Source organism: Callorhinchus milii, unplaced genomic scaffold (assembly GCF_018977255.1).
Source record: "Callorhinchus milii isolate IMCB2004 unplaced genomic scaffold, IMCB_Cmil_1.0 Scaffold23, whole genome shotgun sequence".
Lineage (NCBI taxonomy): Eukaryota > Metazoa > Chordata > Chondrichthyes > Chimaeriformes > Callorhinchidae > Callorhinchus > Callorhinchus milii.
In genome coordinates this window covers 6,081,041-6,100,236 of record NW_024704764.1, presented here as the reverse complement: position 1 = coordinate 6,100,236, position 19,196 = coordinate 6,081,041, and positions in this window count along the sequence as shown.

The following is a 19,196-nucleotide window of genomic DNA, read 5'->3' as shown; positions in this document are numbered from 1 at the left end:
TACTATAAAATCCAGTGACAGTGTGCTTTGTGGACAATTTTGCACACAACTGTATCCCTCAAACAGCCATGAAGTGAAGGACCAATTTTATTTGGGGGATTGTTGGCCAGGACACCAGGAGAGAGAGAAACTCCCTTCTCTTTTCAAATGACGCCAAGGGATCTTTAACATCCACCTGAACAGGCAGACGGAGCCTCGGTTTAACTTCTCATTCGAAAGACGGCATCTCTGACAATCCAGCACTCCCCCAGCCCTGCACTGGAGGGTCAACAACAGTATTGGTTGAGTAGAATGCTAAACAAGGTGTAACAAATCTAAGTCTCTGGACTGAATACCTGCCCAGCCTTTCATTCCTGCCAGCGACTGGGTGATCACAATAGATGGATTATGTGCCCTTCAATCTGCAGCAAATGCAGTTTAATTAAAAATCTTACTGGGCCCCCTTTAATGATTTCATTGCGTCAAGAATTTTTTTTTGTTCAATCCACCTTCTCCCAATTGAAAGCCTAAATTAAATTACGGCTCAGCAAATCTGCTGCGTGAAGTAAAAACCTTCCAGCCGTCAACTCCCTTTTGTATCCATTCTGCCACTTGGAAATGGATTTCAAAGTCGCTTATTTGGGGAGAAGAAAAAAAATCAATATAAAAATATATAATAATAATCCTTGCATTTGTTATAGCTCCTTATCACGTCTTCGAGACGTCTCAAAGCACTTCACAGAATATAATGTTAAAGTGAATTGACTGTGGATGAATTATGGTACGTTTCCTTGGATAAACTAAATGTGATTTTTGTTCAAACGAAACATGAAGCTGTCTATTCATTAGTCACTAAGTCCTTTCCCTAGGTAGCTGCCCTCCAACATGGGTGACGCTGCTTAAGCCTCTCTGCAGAATTCAGTGTCAACTTTAAGCCGTTTCTCGAAAGAGGATAGTGAATGCCCCGCAGGTCTGTGTGCTGTGAGCACACGTCCGGTTAGACTTGGAGGGAAACATCTCAAACTCACTTCACTTAAGACCCACAGCAGGTGTCTGAGAGAGGGTGAAACATTGGGCAAGTTTCCTTTACTCCACATGTCTCTGTTTGCCTAGAGGTAAATAGGAACCTGGTTGTTAGTTGATTGGCGGATTGCTTTTCCAGGGGTAATAATCCCTTCAAAAGAAAAATGAATAATTTAAAAATAATAATAGTAATAATTTGGTCACTTCAACCCATGACTGTTTGTGGGACTGCTGTGCTCAATTGGCTGCCGGGTTTCGCCCACAAATATACAGTTAATTCACTTTACAGTATATTCTGTGAAGCACTTTGAGTCGTCTAGAAGACATGAGAAGGCGCCATATCAAATGCAAGGATTATTATTATTATTATTAAAGCTGCTCTGACCCAATGTTCAGGACCGCGGGGTCTGTGGTAAGAGGCAGAATATTTCTACACACACCGCACATGTGGACGCTCCCTTATCTAATCTGCAAAGACTGCAACGGTTAAGAAAGCAAGACTAACTCTAAAGAGATTGTCAAACAGTTGCCTCTTTCATCAAGGCCCAGCAGAATTGCACTGGGTACTTCTCATCACCCAAGTAAGAAAGATTCAGAGACTAAATGATCTGGGATCAGATGTTCTGCTCACTCGTTCAATCATTTCTTGTGTGAACACGTTCACGACGTGTATTTTAGCGCGTAATGGAAAGATACCCTTGAAATGTTCATCTCAGTACTTCCCTTGCAAGTCATGTCTGAGGTTATGAAGAAACTGGGGATTTTCAAGTGACATAACAATCCGTTACTGCAAGACGAGGAAGGAGGTTTGGGAATACAGTAATCCTTGCTTTGATTAATCCGAGTGTTTCACAGGACTTGCTGTTGTGCATATTTCGTCGGCAAACGGAAGCAAATATCATTGGTGTGGTCTGATTTACCATCGGAAGTGCCGTCTTTTGGATGACATGTTCATGTTAAGGTCCCGTCTGCACATTAAAGATCCCGTGGCGCTATTTGAAAGAGAAGGGGGTTTCTCTCTCCTGGTGTCCTGGCCAACAAATCCCCCCTCAAAGCCCATAAAATCAGTCGCTCCACGTCTGTTTGCGTTTGAGCCACAAAGTGAACAACCGATTTTATAATCTGCGGCCACACACTGAATAAACTCACAGGAGAGCACCGCTGAACAAGTTCACCGAAGCAGAACGTTGAGAAAAATATATATTGCATTGATCGGAATGATTAATATTCGACCGCAGGGATCTTAAAGTAAAGGCAATTTTGTTTAAACATTCTTACGGCTCTGCGACGCCATCTTACATGAATAGCTCCGAGATTCCTGTCAGGCGAAAAGGGTGTTGCTGTTGTTGTACTATCAAACAACATATTTAATATCGTCAGCGCACAGACCAAAGAGACACCTTGTCATATGAAATGCTTTTTTTTGCCAGGGAAAAGCTGATTCTACAAAACGAAACAAAGCGAAGCACAACGCAATGTCTATGTTTTGTCAGTCTGTGGCTCCTGTGGATTTATTCTCAAGGATCAGATTCCCTACGATGGAGACAGCGGTTTGCTTATCAAGACGTTTCTGCGACAACGAACGGAAGCCCAATGAACCCTCTCGCCTCGGACCACGGTTACAAGACGGAGACGCCAGGCTGGAATTATCACTCCAGACAGCCGGCTTTGCTGGTGTTGTGGTGCACAGCCAATGTGTGACACTGCAACAGAGTGAAGGATTCCATTATCGTTTCCTTGGATCCACAGCAAACTGCCAGGTGGAGATAGTCCCAATCACTCTCTCGCTCATCAGCGGCTGGTGTTAACAACAGAAATCCGGCAATCTCGCATCTAGTTTCGGATTAATTCCACCCCCACATGTGCGCATGTCAAAGGTGTTGATTGGGAGCCATGATTAATCCCAGGTTCACCCCCAACCCACCCACCACTTCCTGGGTGCCTTCAGGCTCGCTGGCTAGATTCAGGGTGGAGACGAGTGGAATTGGTTTGATTTCGCCGGATAAAAGTTTAGGCTTCTGTTTAGGGTCAACACACCACACCGCACCTCACCAGGTGGTGTCAAGCGCTTTGGAGACGGCCTCCTGAGGTGAAAGGCGCTATATAAATGTAACGTGATTTTGTAAGCAAAGTCTGTTTACGCTGCCTCCATGCTGAGAGAGAGAGAGAGAGAGAGAGAGAGACTTCACTTCCTCAAAGTACTGTTAATGCAGAGTCATGGGAATGAGGGAAGTAAAGTCCTGTAGCATAGCTGTACATAGTGCACTCACTTTGAGACGTCTCAACGACGTGATAAGGTGCTATAGTAAACGCAAGGATTGTATTATTATTTAAGATCACAAAGCCCTACACATCTGACTCCACATTAACGACACAGTTTCTCTTTGGATGCGTTTACTGACGGAATCCTAATTAACATTTGACAGCAAAACAAGCTTTCCGTTTTACATATGCGCACAGATGATATTCACTGCGCTATTTGCGCCTGTCAGTTCTACACCAGGCACGGGCGTAAACAGCAGCAGAGAGCTCAAAAACACTCACATGGGAACGAGTACGTCAGGCTTCCTAACAATTCTCTCTCGCTCCTCCTTCCCCTGAGAGTTCCCAGATTGCTGGAGTAGAAAATGAATATTTTGCACTTCACTTGTCTGATCAATTATCTACAGCCTGTTACCGTGCTGTGAGAGGTAGCTTATTGCAGGTGACGGGACAGAAACCTGCAGAGAATTCACGTGTCTGATCGACATTAAGAATTTCCATTGTAGTTCTCAGTGAGCTCATTATGCCTCGAAGAACGTCGATGGGTTTGGCATTCAACCCTCGCGGTCACATAATGGAGAGGCAGCTTATCAGTGTTAGACGTTAAATGCTAGCTTGTTCGTTTATGCAGCCAGGTTTATCCACGAAGCTCACAGTCACTACACTTTACAGGATATTTCTGCAAAGCGCTTTGAGACATCCTCCTACATGTTTTCGCGACATCTCAAAGCTCTACCCAGAATGTGCTGTAGAGTGATTGACAATATATTTTGTGGTCGAAACGCGACAGACAACAGTGTCCCACAAACAGTAGTGGATTGACCAAATCATTATTTTTTTTAAGGCATTATTACCCCCACCCCCTGGAAATGCGATCCACCACTCGACTAAGTTTCATCCAATGGACAGCAACTCCAACAAGACAGTGCTCCCCCAACACAGTGCAGAGGTGTCAGCCTAGATTGTGAGCTCGGAGTTCCCAATGAAAGGCTTGCATTTAAACGACAGGGAGTCTGTAAGTCTAAGTGAACTCGATTTGAACGATTTCTCCATATTATTCTGCACGTAGCAATCACGGCGCCTTAAATATGCCTGAAAATGAACAAAAGCAAAGGAAACCACGGCAGAATTCCAAACATCCTGATAAACAAACACTCCAGGTAAGCAAATTTGCTTCATAAGTTATTGCTACAGCAGCTCGGGGAGATGCTGATGTTCCTCGCTTCATGCAGGGAGCGACCGTGCAATAAATCGCACCAACTGAAAACAGTCTCCCTTTCCCTGGCAATCTGACCTCTTACAGGCACAGTCTATCTCGAGTTTCCTGGAGCTCCAACACAGAGGGGCTGGGCCCACAAACCACAGAACTCACTTATGATAATAATAATAATAATAATAATAATAATAATAATAATAATACTAGTCCTTGCATTTGATATGAATATTGTATTGACGTGCAGAAACATCTTTATGTGCCACACTGTGGGATACTGTGACTTTATTTAGGTAGATATTTGTTAGGTCAGGGTATTAAGAGATGTGGGGCAAGGGCGGACAACTGGACTTGAGGTACAGATCAGCATTTTTTTAATATAAAATGATGGAACAGGCTCGAGGGGCTGAATAGCCTACTCCTGTTTCTATGTTTAAGTGCTCGTTGGGTTAGAACTCGTTTGCCTACAATTAACCTGCAGCAATCTTTCACGTTATTTGAATCAGAAGTTAGGGCACGGGTTCACCTTACTAGCCAATGCCCACGTGGATGTTCATGCATCAGTTGCTTGCCTTTAAAGATACTCACTGACATTATGTTCAACAAAAGCGATAAAACAGGTAGTAAAGCCTGCAGCCATTTCAAGGTAGGGATGGTGCGAGAGAGAGAGAGGGAGAGCTTTACAAACAATTACTGTTTAGGCTTTCAGTTCATAGATTGGGTTGGTTGTCTTTCACGTAGGTACAGCACTCCAGGGTACCGTTGATGACAGACAGCACAGCCAGCCTAGCTCATCAACAGGACTTGGAGATGCAGGAAAGTCACTAGGGGCAGGGAAACTGTTAACCGTGCAAGTCAAAGTGTTATTGGGTAGGGTGGTGTCCTAGCTGGACAAGCAGCGGGAAACCTTGTCAGACAGTGCTCTCAATGGAACGCTATGCGGTTTTAGTTGGTTAGACTCCAGCAGTTTCCCCAATGCACACTCTTGGCTGTTGCCAACCTGCGCCTAATACTTTCTGGAATTAGGTAAGTAGGATGCGTCCCTCCAGAGACAGAGTTTGGTTCCATTCCAATAAATATCTCTGGCATTTCCATGTGTAGGTGGGATGTATAGAACAGTCTGGTTTGGATCATCTAAAGCATGGGTTTCTGCATGTGTCAGACACCCGGGGGACAAAAAAAAAGCAAGTAAAGTTTAAGAAGAATAAAGATACAATGTTCCTCCCCCCCTCCCACCAGAAATAAAATAAAAGTTAAAATGAAACACGAGACCTCAGCAAATTTGCAGGCCGCGCTTGCAATAACAGCAAACAATAATCTGAGAACAATATCGATGATTGTGTTTTGCTGTTATTTTTAAGGTGAAATAAAACCTGTTATATGACATCACAGCTGGAGCGCTGTGATGTTTGGCTGGGTTTAGTATCTGGGTTTTTATAAGTTCATAATAAAGACACAGCCTGCCAGCATGAAGCAAGTTCCTCTTAATAATCTGTACAATTGAGAATCCACATTTACATCGGAACTGATAACCAGATATTTTCTGCAGGAGAGTGCGACTTCCTACACTCACTGTAACTTGTTAAAACTTTAATAATAATAATAATCCTTGCGTTTGATATAGCGCTTTATCGCATATTTGAGACATCTCAAAGACCTTCACAAAATGTACTGTAAAGTGAATTGACTGTATAATGCAGTAGCCAATTGTGCACAGTAGTATCCCACAAACAGTCGTGGATTGAACATGATTACACAAATTACATAAATAATAATAATAATAATTCTTGCATTTGATACAGGGCCTTATCATGTCGTCGAGACGTCTGAAAGCGCTTCGCAAAAGATACTGTAAAGTGTAGTGACTATGTGTTTTGAGGGTGAAATATATACATATGGTATGTACACACATATTATATCTCTATATCTAAAATGTGGTGAGATGCAGACACTCAGAGTTTCACTTGAGTGAAAATGATCATCTGCAGATGCATTTCACACTTCCATCAGATATAATTCCTAAGTGTTTGTAAATTAGACTTTCATTAAATAAGAAGCTGCCAAATTTTTTTAATTTGCACACTGAAGGGGGTAGAGAGTTATCACGTCAGCTTTTTGAACACACGTAGTCAGGGCTACTTGAGCAGCAGCTAATTACTCACAAGTGAGAACTGACTGGAGAGTAAACAGATTGTTCCTGGAAAAAACCAAGAAAAACAAAACCTCTTCAAGCACTGACATAACCAGCGGAGACACGGTGCTGACTCTGCATTATCCATTCATTGGCAATTCAGTTCACGATTTGGTGCTGAACTTCGCACTCTGTATCTCAAAGTGATGGAAACACATTTCTGAACCTTGGTTTTATAGCTCTCTGGGTCCTGGGTCAGTGAAGCTTGTGAGACCATCCAGCCCATGAACCATCTCTACCTTCAGAGCGGAGATGCTTCAATGACGTGATGAGGTGCTATATTAAATGCAAAGATTATTATATCGTAGCTGACCCCTATTGGTTTTGTGTAAGTTTTGCTGGGCTCATGAAAGGGACAAGGAATAGACACTTGATTGAAAAAAGATAAGGGAGAAATTGAAAGGATACAGAGAAGGATAACCAGAATGATCAAGGGAATGGAGGGACTGGACTATGAGCAGAGACTGATTAAATTGGGCATGTTCACACTGTAAAAAAGATTGAGAGGTGACATGAATGCTGTCTTTAAGATTCTAAAGGGCCAAAACAATGTTTCAACTTGTCCAGAATAGTAAAACCAGAGGATTTACTATTTACTGCGATTTGAAAGGTTGTAAATTCAGAACGAATCTATCCAAACGCTATTTCAATGAGTGATTAGTGAACCTGTGGCACAGGTTCCCTAGGGAGATGGTTGAAGCAGGAAATGTTGATTCCTTCAAAACGATTAGATAGTTTTCTTTTGGGAAATAACATTATAGGGATATAATCCATAGGGAGTTTGAAACATATGTGCATGAGACCTCCAGGAAGAGGGAAGGCGAACTAGATGGACCTTGGTCTTTTTTTCGTCCAGCATTTCTTATGTTCTGATGTTCTTATGATACTGTGTGGTACTGCAGGAGTGGTAGGGTCAGAGGATAGATTGATGGAGTCATAGGCAATGCTAACACTGGCAAACCTCCCACACAGGGATGAAAGAGTTAAATGTGTTTGTAGTTTCTTTCATACCTAAGCCAAAGATCTTCAACTGCATTTCAGTGACTATGCAATTATTCGTCAGAATATCCAAGCACGAAGACCAGGTAAATAACATTATTAAGGTGGCATCAAGAGATCAAGGCAGAGAGTGTGAATTATTACTCATAAATCATTCACCTGTGCCTTCACACGCATAGGGACCACAAGCTACTTATTTTTGTAGCAATTTCAACTCCTTTAAGGCATATGCTAATGTGGTTTTGAATACCTTCTCCCTGTGTCAATATTGCTCAAGGACAAGGAGGTCACACGGGCTGGCTGGTAAAGGTGCCGTCTGACAGTCACTAAATATGAAATATTCCTGGTTACAAAGCTAAATATTGGCTGAGAGCTGTAGCTGGCCTGTGGGTTTGTGTCTCTTTTGTGTTTCGCCCTCAAAATATACAGTCAATATATTTCACACAATATACTTGAACAGTATATTGTGTGAAGCGCTTTGAGACGTCTCGAAGACATGATAAGGCGCTCTATCAAATGCAAGGATTATTATTGTATTATTATAAATAGATAATCTTTGCTTTTTGACACAGCACCTTTCACATCAGGAGGACGTCCTAAAACACACCACGGGGAATACTGTAAAGTGCCCCTATTTGTAGGCAATGTTCCACAACAACAACACTAACAACAAATTACGTTTGTACAGCACCTTTCACGTTGGGAGGACATCCCCAAGTCACAAAACAGCCATGAAGTGAGTGAGCATAAACAATTTTATCTGGGCGAATTGTTGGCCAGAACAACACGAGAATTTCCCTTTTCAACAACAACAACAAGATTCCATTTATAGAGCGCCTTTCACGTCGGGAGGACGTCCCAAGGCGCTGTACAGTTGGGTCATCACCCGAGCAGGGGTAAATGGTCAGGGTGAGGGGAGGGAAGGAAGGGGTAGAGAGTCGAGAGGGGAGCTGAAGGCACGGTCAAAGAGAAAGGTCTTGAGACCGGCCTTGAAAGAGGAAAGGGAGGAAGCGGCGAAGGTACTGGGGGATAGAGTTCCAGAGCCTCGGGGCTGAGAGGCTGAAAGCCCGACCACCGATGGTAGGGCGGTTGGGGCGGGGGATGTGGAGCAGATCGGAGCCAAAGGAACGGAGGGTACGGGCAGGTAAGTAGGGGGATAGTAGGTCGGAGAGGTAGGAGGGAACGAGGCCGTGAATGGCCTTGTAGGTGAGGATGAGGATCTTGAATTCGATCCTCTGGGGGATGGGGAGCCAGTGGAGGCGAGCGAGGGTGGGAGTGATGTGGTCCCGAAGCCTGGTGCGGGACAGTACATGAGCTGCAGAGTTCTGAATGACCTGCAGTGTGGAGGGAGGGCCGGGAAGGCCGGCGAGGAGAGAGTTCCCATAGTCCAGCCTTGAGGTGATAAAGGCGTGGACCAGAGTTTCAGCCGCGTGAGGGGTGAGGTAGTGCCGTAGTCTGGCGATGTTTTGGAGGTGATGGAAGGCAGTGCCAGTTGTGGTGCGGATATGAGGGAGAAAGGACAGCTCAGGATCGAACAGAACGCCGAGGTTCCTGACTGGCTTTGAGAGGTGGAGAGTGCAGCCTTGGATGCTGATGCTGTCAGCGCCTGAGATGCGGAGGCGCTGACGCGAGCCAATCAGGAGGGCCTCAGTTTTGCGCACGTTGAGCTGAAGAAAGTTGTCTCTCATCCAGGACTCGATGTCAGGCAGGCTCTCAGGACATCGGTGATCGTGGAGTTGAGGGTAGAGGAGGAAAGGTAGAGTTGGGATTCATTTTTAAAAGCAGCTTGATGCTCCGATTTGGGGGGAGCGCGTAGGTAGGGTGAGTGGTCTGGAGGGCTGAGATTAGATGGGCTGAAGGGGCCTTCTTCCTCCTGTGGAGTTCACTGCTCCACGTCAGGTCTTTGAACTTACAGATACAGTCCAATACAGGGTGGGTGGGGGGAGTGCTGCATTGTCAGAGATGCTGTCCTTGAGTCCTTACTCCATACACCTAATAATAATCCCTCAAGAAAGAAAAAACAATAATAAATTGGTCACTTCAGTCCACGATTGTTTTCCTACGTAAATCTTTAACGTTCGTTCCTATGCATAGGATCTTTAATGTTCACCTAGACAGGCAGACAGGACCTCAGTTTAATAATAATAATAATCATTGCGTTTGATATAGCGCTTTTCACGTCTTCTAGACGTCTCAAAGTGCTTTGCAGAATACATTGTAAAATGAATTGACTGTACATTTGTGGGCGAAACGCAGCAGCCAAATTGCGCACAGCAGCGTCCCCAATTGGACTGAAGTGACCAATTTATTATTGTTTTTTCTTTCTTTAGGGATTATTATTAGGTGTATGGAGTAAGGACTCAAGGACAGCATCTCTGACAATGCAGCACTCCCCCCACCCACCCTGTATTGGACTGTATCTGTAAGTTCAAAGACCTGACGTGGAGCAGTGAACTCCACAGGAGGAAGAAGGCCCCTTCAGCCCATCTAATCTCAGCCCTCCAGAGCACTCACCCTACCTACGCGCTCCCCCCAAATCGGAGCATCAAGCTGCTTTTCAAAATGAATCCCAGTGTCCTGGCCTCAACCACCTTTCCTGGCAACCTGTTCCAGTCTTTGATCACCCTCTGCGTAAAGAAAAGCTTCCTGGATTCTGTCCTGATATTGCCCTTGACGACCGTAAGCCTGTGTCCTCTTCTTATCAGCTGCCTCACTACCTCCAAAATAAATGCACAGCCCAAAGATGACAGATCCGCACACTCACCTTGTACTCAATGTGATTTACAGAAAAGCAATTGAACTATTTTACGCCCTGCAGTTTTATAAAGAAGCTGACTGCAAAATGGATTCATAAACTAAGAGGCAAATGGTTGCTCTGTGCCGTAAACTGAAGGTCTGCAATAAATCTCTGCTCAAGTAATGGGGGAATTCAAAGATTCAGCGCCCAGTCGCTCTATCGGAATTAAAAGGATTCTCCTTCCTGTAATTGTAAAAAAATAAAATTTTTCGAGAAGGTGTTTGAAGACAGTGTATGATTTTTGGAGGGGACTTGTGCTGTTGTTATAGCGATTTTCGCTATTTTCACCTCTCTGCTCTCCTCCCTCAAAACCTCTGCATTGACACAATCAAAGGCTTATCTCTCATGTACAGCATTCGCTATTTCCTTCTTTTCCCCAAACCTTCCTGATATTCAAAATGATACATCTCGGTAAACCGCCGGGCATTACGATTTCCTTGTTCTGCCTGGGTTGATATTTCAGATTAGCCAGACTGATATTAAGCATCAGTAGAAGTGAAAAATGAGTTTTCTTTTAAGCTACATCCATGCAGAATCTTATATCTTTCTCAGCAGCTCGCAAGACAAGATATTGCTGTGCCAAATTGGCTACAAAATACACAATCTCTACACCTTACAGCCTACAACAAGAAGAATTTGGATTTGTACAGCACCCATCGTGAGGGATAGAGTCTCGGAGCTCTGTATGCTCCTGTGAAGCGCTTTGAGATGTCCTCCCAGCGTGGAAGATGTTATGTTAAACACTATTTTTATTCTTATAAATTGTGGTCCTTTTAGCAGGTTTGTTCTGTGTGTGGCCATTAAGGCTTTTGGAATGATGAATGATGATTAATTAAGTTCACTTATTGCCCAGCTAATAGAACATTTATAGATGTATGTTCACCACTACAGTAGATTAAGTTTTCAATGATTGCCTCATGTAACTTCACTGAATTACAAATGAATGATAATAATAATATACAAATTAGCAATATGAGGCCTGTAATAGCACTTTCCCTTTGCTTTGGAACCATGAGCCTTTGTTTGAGGACCATGAAATGCAAGGATTTGTGTTATGCAAACGTCGTGTAGCTTCATTGAACAGAATCCACTCCTATTTATAATAATAATCCTTGCATTTGTTATAGCACCTTATCATATCTACGAGACGTCTCAAAGCGCTTCACAGAATATACTGTAAAGTATATATTTTGTGGGTGAAACGCGGCAACCAATTGCGCACAGCAGTGCCCTGCAAACATATGTAGATTGAGTGACCAAATTTACGTTGGAGACAAAGTCATTGTGGCAATTCCTTGACACACACATATATATTGGCAACAGCAAACATCCTTGGAAAACTGAGTGTAGAGTCGTTGTGCATCTAGTTAGTCTGCTTCCTCCACTGTTACGTTGTAAACCCACTGGGAGGTGATGATTAACATTGCTTCAGGGGATGAGGTTGGATGAGGTTGGACGTGGATGAATGCAAGATGCCTGTATAATCACCCTCTGGAGCTCGGAAGGAGCTCGTGGTGTAGATGTACATAGTGTTAGTGACCTTCACATTTACAAGTAATGGAGTTGCTATCACAGAGCTCTGTACACAATATGTCACTGAGAATGCTTCTACTGAGGTAACACTGCTGTTCTGCTAATGCCAAGTTGGTTCGTTGCCAGGATATTCTTCCAAACAGATAACCTGCTCGTCCTCTATAATCTCCTTCTGCTTCCCTCTGTTTCCCTCTGGTGCGAGACAAATCTTCCTCTCTCGCTTGGCGTTGGTACGCGCAAAAAGAATCTGAAAACGGGCAAGTGGCATTTAACCTTTCTCCAGATAAGAATTATCGCAACGCTTGGATTCACACAACTGCACAGAAATGATGGCTTCTTTATTTTAATCAGATCTGCCTTAGGTATTAATGTTCTGCGCCTGTGATTAACTGTACAAATTATGCATTGATTTTTGATCGCAGTTAAGTTAACTGCAATAGATTCACTTAAATGGGCTGTAATACTTGTACCAACCTATAAGGCTTTTCTTTCCCTCTGGGTTTTCTCCTCTTATCTCTGTTCTCCTAACCATGTGGGCATGTTGGGGTAGAATTCTGCAGAGATCCTGAGAGAGCGAGAGAGAGAGAGAGAGGGAGAGAGAGAGAGCAGAGTGAAACCCTCCATCTACACCTCACTCCCGACATCTTTGGAGTCCTGTAACTCAGTGGTTTAGAGCACTTGCCTCGCAAGACCTGGGTTCTATTCCCGGCTAGGGCAAAATGTTGGGCAAGTTTCCTTACTCCACATGCCTCTGTTTACTTAGCAGTAAGTAGGTTGTAAGTCGATTAGCGGATCGCTTTTCCGGGGATAAAATCCTTCAAAAAAAAGTCATAATTTGGTCACTCAATCCATGACTGTTTGTGGGACACTGCTGTGTGCCATTAGTTTCTGCGTTTCTCCCACAAAATATACAGTCACTATACTTTACAGTGTATCCTGTGAAGCGCTTCGAAGACGTGATAAGGTGCTATACCAAATGCAAGGATTATTATTATTATTATCTCTTAATTGTACCATGAGCTACAGTATTAATGGTGTTTAATCAGACCAGCCGAGGCTCGGAACGTATAGAGATATCAGGTTAAGCGACGTGTGGCTTATGCAAGAAGTCGTATAGTCTGCCAGCAGAACAGCATGTGGCGTGCTGTCTGTACAGAAAGTAAATTACCCGCTTGACCAAATTTTCATGTGTTTGTGTTAATAAAAAGCTTTGGCTTCCTGCAGCAATTCCTGCAATCCATCCTGATCCCGAGGAGAGAGGATTCTGGGGAGTAACACCAGGATGTGCAGTGAATGCCTTCCTTTGTGTATTCACACACACACACACACACACACACACACATACCAATACACACACGCAGACATATATGCATATATATATATATACACACACACATACACTCACGCGGACATAAACACACACATACCAATACACACATGCAGAGAGACACACATCTACACATACACGCACGCATGCGCATGAACACACACACACCAATACACACACTCTCATACATTCACCCCACACACATACACACACATACAAGCGTATAAACCATACATCGATACACACATACATGTAAATACACACACAAATATACGCCCTGACACACCCACACCAATATATACACACACACAAATACACGTGAATAAAGAACACACACACACCAATACTCACAGACACACACCAACGCACACAAACACAAATGGAGTAACCTCTTCGCCGACTCGGCAATCTCACTATTCCAACCACCGACTAGCGTTGACATCCTGATCTATTGTATCCTGTATTTTCACGGAGACAATCCCCCACTGCCCCCATTGCTCACTGCCCCCCACTGCTGAGATTGGGTGGCACTAGCTGTAGCAAGAGAAGCAACTCTAGGGGGAACACAGTGAAGATAAGGCATTTATCCCAAACTGTTCATCAGTTTTGAAACCTCTGTATTTTGTGGGCGAAGGCAGCAGCCAATTTGCTCACAGCAACATCCCACAAACAACCATGTGTGTGAATGACTGATTTTATCTGTTGGCCAGGACACGCAGATAGAGAAACTCCCTCCTCTTTTCAAATAGCGTCGTAGGATCTTTAACAACCTCCTGAACAGGGCACAGGAAGGATCTCAGTGTAAACGCACAAATATTTTAGGGAAGCCTCAAAAAAGACTTAAACAGCAACATCCGCTCGTAGCAACATATCTCTTTTATACGCCACAGCATAAGGTTCTGGCTTCGATGCGGAAAGCTTAATTAAAATAAGCCAATGGAGAGTGTAAAAAATAATGTCTGTGGCTGTGTCGAGAGAGGGAGAGATATGAAATCAGCCTCTGTGTCTCCAGCTTCATTTAAATGAAAACTTTGCAGTCGAATCTCAAAAACGGCAGAGACAACAAATCCAGAGAGGTCAAGCTTCCTTGGAGCCAGGTTTTCAGACACTCACTTCTCTGGAGAAGGTCTGATTTGATCTAAAGTCTTCCCGCAGATCAGGAAATCAAATTAAAAGGGCTTCAGAATCCACTGCGCTCAATACATTTGACATTCAAACCAAATGCCATCTCCGACCTGCACAGAAAACGTCTGGCGCTTTGGTTCAGGAACGCGAACAGGTTGCTGCAGTCTCTACAGGTCAGTGATTCATGGAATCGATTCCATTCTCACTCACCATGGGGATTAGGAATGGGCAAATGAGTCATTTGCACAACTTGCAGGAATTTCACCAGTCGTTAAAATAGGATGTGCATCAACTTATTTTAAAAAAAGTTACTCTAGAGATCGTAAGATCACAAGGTCAATTAGGGTCAAAAAGGCCCTTTGAGCCCATCCGATCTCATCACCACTAGAACATCCAGCCCTTAATAACAATAACAATAATAATAATGCTTGCATTCGATATAGTGCCTTATCACGTCCTTGAGATGTCTCAAAGCCCTTCATAGAATATATTTTAAAGTGGATTGACTGTGTATTTTGTGGGCGAAATGCGGCAGCCAATTGCGATTCAGGCAGACTATTTAAAAGGAAAAATTTCACCCAGTGTCCTGGCCAGCAATCGTCCAAATTAAATTTGATCATTGGCTTTGCACCTGTTTGTATGACATCACTCTGTGCGTAATCATTTTCCTTACAAGAAACACAGTCACTACACTTTACAGTAAAGATGTTATGAAACACTTTGAGATTCGCTTCCGACGTGAAAGGTGTTGGGTCAAATGCAGGATTATTATCTCCCTCCCCTTCCCCAGTCTCTATCCGATAGACTGAAACAAATCCCTGCTCCAGGTTAGTAGTCAATAATGTTCAGATAGCACCTTTCAAATAGGCAAGACAATGAGCATCAAAAATAACATAGATTCAAAATCAAGGTCCACATTATACGTCATCCTTATTTCATTGCCATTATCTTTAATAATAATCCTTGCATTTGATATAGCACCTTATCACATCTTCGAGACGTCTCAAAGCGCTTTACAGGATACACTGTAAAGTGAATTCACTGGGTACTTTGTGGGCGAAACATGGCAGCCAATTGCGCATAGCAGTGTCCCACAAACAGTCGTGGATTGAGTGACCAAATTATTGTTATTTATTTTTTTAAGGGAAAAGTGATCACCCTTTCCCTTGCTCCCCTCCACTCCCCTCCACTCCCCTCCACCCCCCCGCCCCACGAGATATCCAAATTAATGCTAATTAATGGCAGATTCAAGGAGTGTTTTATATCCACTCTGTACTATTTCCAGCTCGTTTCATTTCAGCCGTTTTTTTAACAGCTGTCTGGCACAGAAGACTAAAACGATCTCTGCACTGGATTCGAATACCGAGGCCCAGATGTGATGAAAACAGCATTCGGGCACATTGTGTCATACAGTCAATTCAGCACCTGGCCAATTAGATATTAAACACTAATTAAATATATGGACAACACAACACAAATTTACATTTACACAGCGACCTTTCATGTTGGGAGGACGTCCTGAGGCTCTCAACAGGCGCAGAGAATCGAGAAAGGTGGAGGCCAATAATTACTTGCGAGGCGATTGCTCCAACCACTAACCACTAGGGGTGAGAAGATGCAATCAAAGAGGAAAATCTTGAGATGGACCTTGAAAGGCATGAGGGAAGGGGTGAGCCGAAGGGATGGAGTTCCAGAGGGTGGGGGAAGAGAGGCTGGAGGCTCGACCGATGATTGTGGTGGGACAGTTTGGAGGACTTGAAAGCACGCCAGTGCCTGCTGAGCGGAGAGAGCACAAGTCGGTTGGTTTTAGAAGGTCACAGAGATAAGTGTGGGGCAAGACTGTGGAGGACTTTAACATTGAGGATGAGGATCTTGAACTCGATCCTCTGGAGGATGGACCACAAGAGATGGTTAACAAGCAAAATTAAATGGATATTTTTTCCGCCCTCGGGTTCAACAGCACAAAATTATTTGAATAATAGCACGGGGGCCTTGAATATCTACTGAACAGGTGCAGGCGGGACCTCGGTTTGATGTCTCATCCGAAGGACGGCGTCTCTGACAATATAGCGCTCCCCTCCAGTGCCACACTGGAGTTCAGCCTAGACTTCTTCATCAAATAGGAATGTATTCGTCAATCATCACCTCATCCTGTTTGTACGGCAGAAATAATGTGTAAATATTTAACTGAGACAGACAGGGTGCAGGCAACAACATCGATAAACAATCACAACAGGCATGAAAGGTATTCACAAAAATACCTAAACAATAAAAATACATTGCTAATAATAATTATAATCCTTGCATTTGCGCCTTTCACATGGGGAGCGAAATCCAAAGTCACTACACTCTACAGTCAGTCATGCAAAGCACTTTGAGACGTTACAACAGGGTGATAAGACGTCACGTCAATTGCAAGGATTATTATTATTATTATTGTTATTCTCTGGGATCAGGTACTGTAATATCCTCGGTATCTCGAGAAACTGAGCGCCCGACGACGAAAAGACCGGCACTTAAAAAAATAATAATCCTTCTTTATCTGTGCACTGTTACTGACAGCTCCCAGGTAGTAGGAAGGCTGACTGCTTTTGCGCTTTGCTAATAAGATGGTTTATCTGAAATCGGGACAGGCGGGTACTGTTGCGATTAATCTGCCGCTGAGCCATTTCAGGGAAAACTGAACCTCTACTGCCCCCTCGTGGGGTCTCTGTAGGTCTTCAGTTCACTGGGGCCCCTTCAAAATGATTGCGAAAGGACATAAATTTCTCTATAAACAAGGCAGCCAATATGAATATCTAGGGAATGTTCTTATCTAGGCTCTACAGATTTCTAAGAAAATGAATTACTGTTTCTGGCTCTTCACCAGTCAGAGCTGCTTCTTGTTTAGCAATTTCGTGTAGTTTATGGTGGCTTTTTCTCCCCCCACCTCCACTCTGTTATGTTCTTGGTTATAAATTGGTGTCACACATCACAGTCCATCAGAGCCCTCGTTTGTTACCAGCGGGTACCTGGGACAGAGACCAGAAACTGCGTTATGTAAATCGAAAGCAGTAGAATTCAGATTTTTTTTAGCCTGACTCATAGAATCACACATTCATAGAATCATACCGCACAGAAGGAAACCATTTGGCCCATCATGTCTGTGCCGGCTCTTTGAAAAGAGTTATCCAAATCAATCCCACTCCCCCACTCTCTCCCCAAAACTCTGCAAACTTGTCCTCCTCAAATAATGATCTAATTTTTCGAAGCAAGAATTATTCTCAAATTAAATGTTCAGGCAAATGTTTGTTTGAAAACCCTGGGTTGCGCAGAAACAAATATAATTCAAATGAATTTCCCCCACACTCCTCACTCCCTCCTCCTTCCTCTCTCCCCTTTATGGAAATGTCGTTAAAGGAATTAGCAGCATATAAAACACAAAACAGTAACCTTGCCCCCTGTGATCTAGATACAGCAGTCACAGTGACAATTATCATCCATGTCACTATAATTTTCATGCCAAATATGCCATACAGCTAATGAATGAGTAGGCTAAATAATAATGATAATAATAATCCTTGTATTTGATATAGCACTTTATTCACGTAAATACTCAAGCCATATAACCCAGGAAGGTGAGACACCAACAACTTGCAACTGGGTCTGAAAAACATGCAAAGAAGAAATGTCCTTTACAACAACAACGACGACATCTTGTGTTTACACAGAGCCCTTCACACAGGGAAGCGTCTCAGAGCGCTTGACCGTAGTTGAGTTTGATGGGGTGGAAGGGGAGGTGACCATAGGCATGGTCGAAAAGGAAGGTCTTCAAGTGTGATCTGAAGATGGGCAAGAAATAGGGGGAGGGATTGAGGCAGAGTTATTGAGTTTAGTTCAACAACTGGAGGAATAATTACGATTTTATGGAAATAAATATATTTTAGCAGGGAAGGGGCTAATTCAGCCCATCATAATTTTCACCCACAAAATATACAGTCTCTACGCTTAACAGTATATTTTGCAAAATGCATTGATACGTCTCGACGATGTGATAAGGCGCTATATCAAACGCAAGGATTATTATTATTATTGTGCTTTGAACCAGCCTAGTGGAGCTGTGCAGTCCAATCTCATTCCCCTGCTCTTTTCCTGTTCTCTTTCATATTTTTGTTCTTCAACTGCTTATCTAACTCCCTTGTTTAATCCCTTTCACATCCCAATTCTAATCTTTGCCTTTTAAACCGTGGAGTTTATGTCCCATTTTGTGCTGATTCACCAACCGGTGGAAATAATCTTTTGCAACTTACCCACTTAAACCTTTTTAAGAATTTTAATTACTTCCATTAGGTTCCCTCTTAACCTTCTGTGCTCCACTAAATACAGATCAAGTTGTTCAAGCCTTTCATCTTAACTATAGCCCATTATCCCTGATATCATTCAAGTGGACATACACTGCACTCTCCTGATGTCCTTGCTATAATGGGGCACCCAAACGTCAAACAATATCCTTCTGCAGTGTCAATGTCGTATCCTAATTTCAATTGTCTAATACCTGGGTGTGTCAGCCTGGCTCAGTTGGTGGCACTCTTAAGGAGGTTATGCATTCAAACCCCATGCCAGAGGTTGATTGAAGATGTTAATGATGAGACATTATCAAGGTCTGTCTGTTCAGGTGGATGTTAATTAAAGGTCCTTTGGCACTACTCGAAACTTGCTGCATTTCACCCGTGAAATGTACAGTCAAAGTAACTGCATTTCACAATAA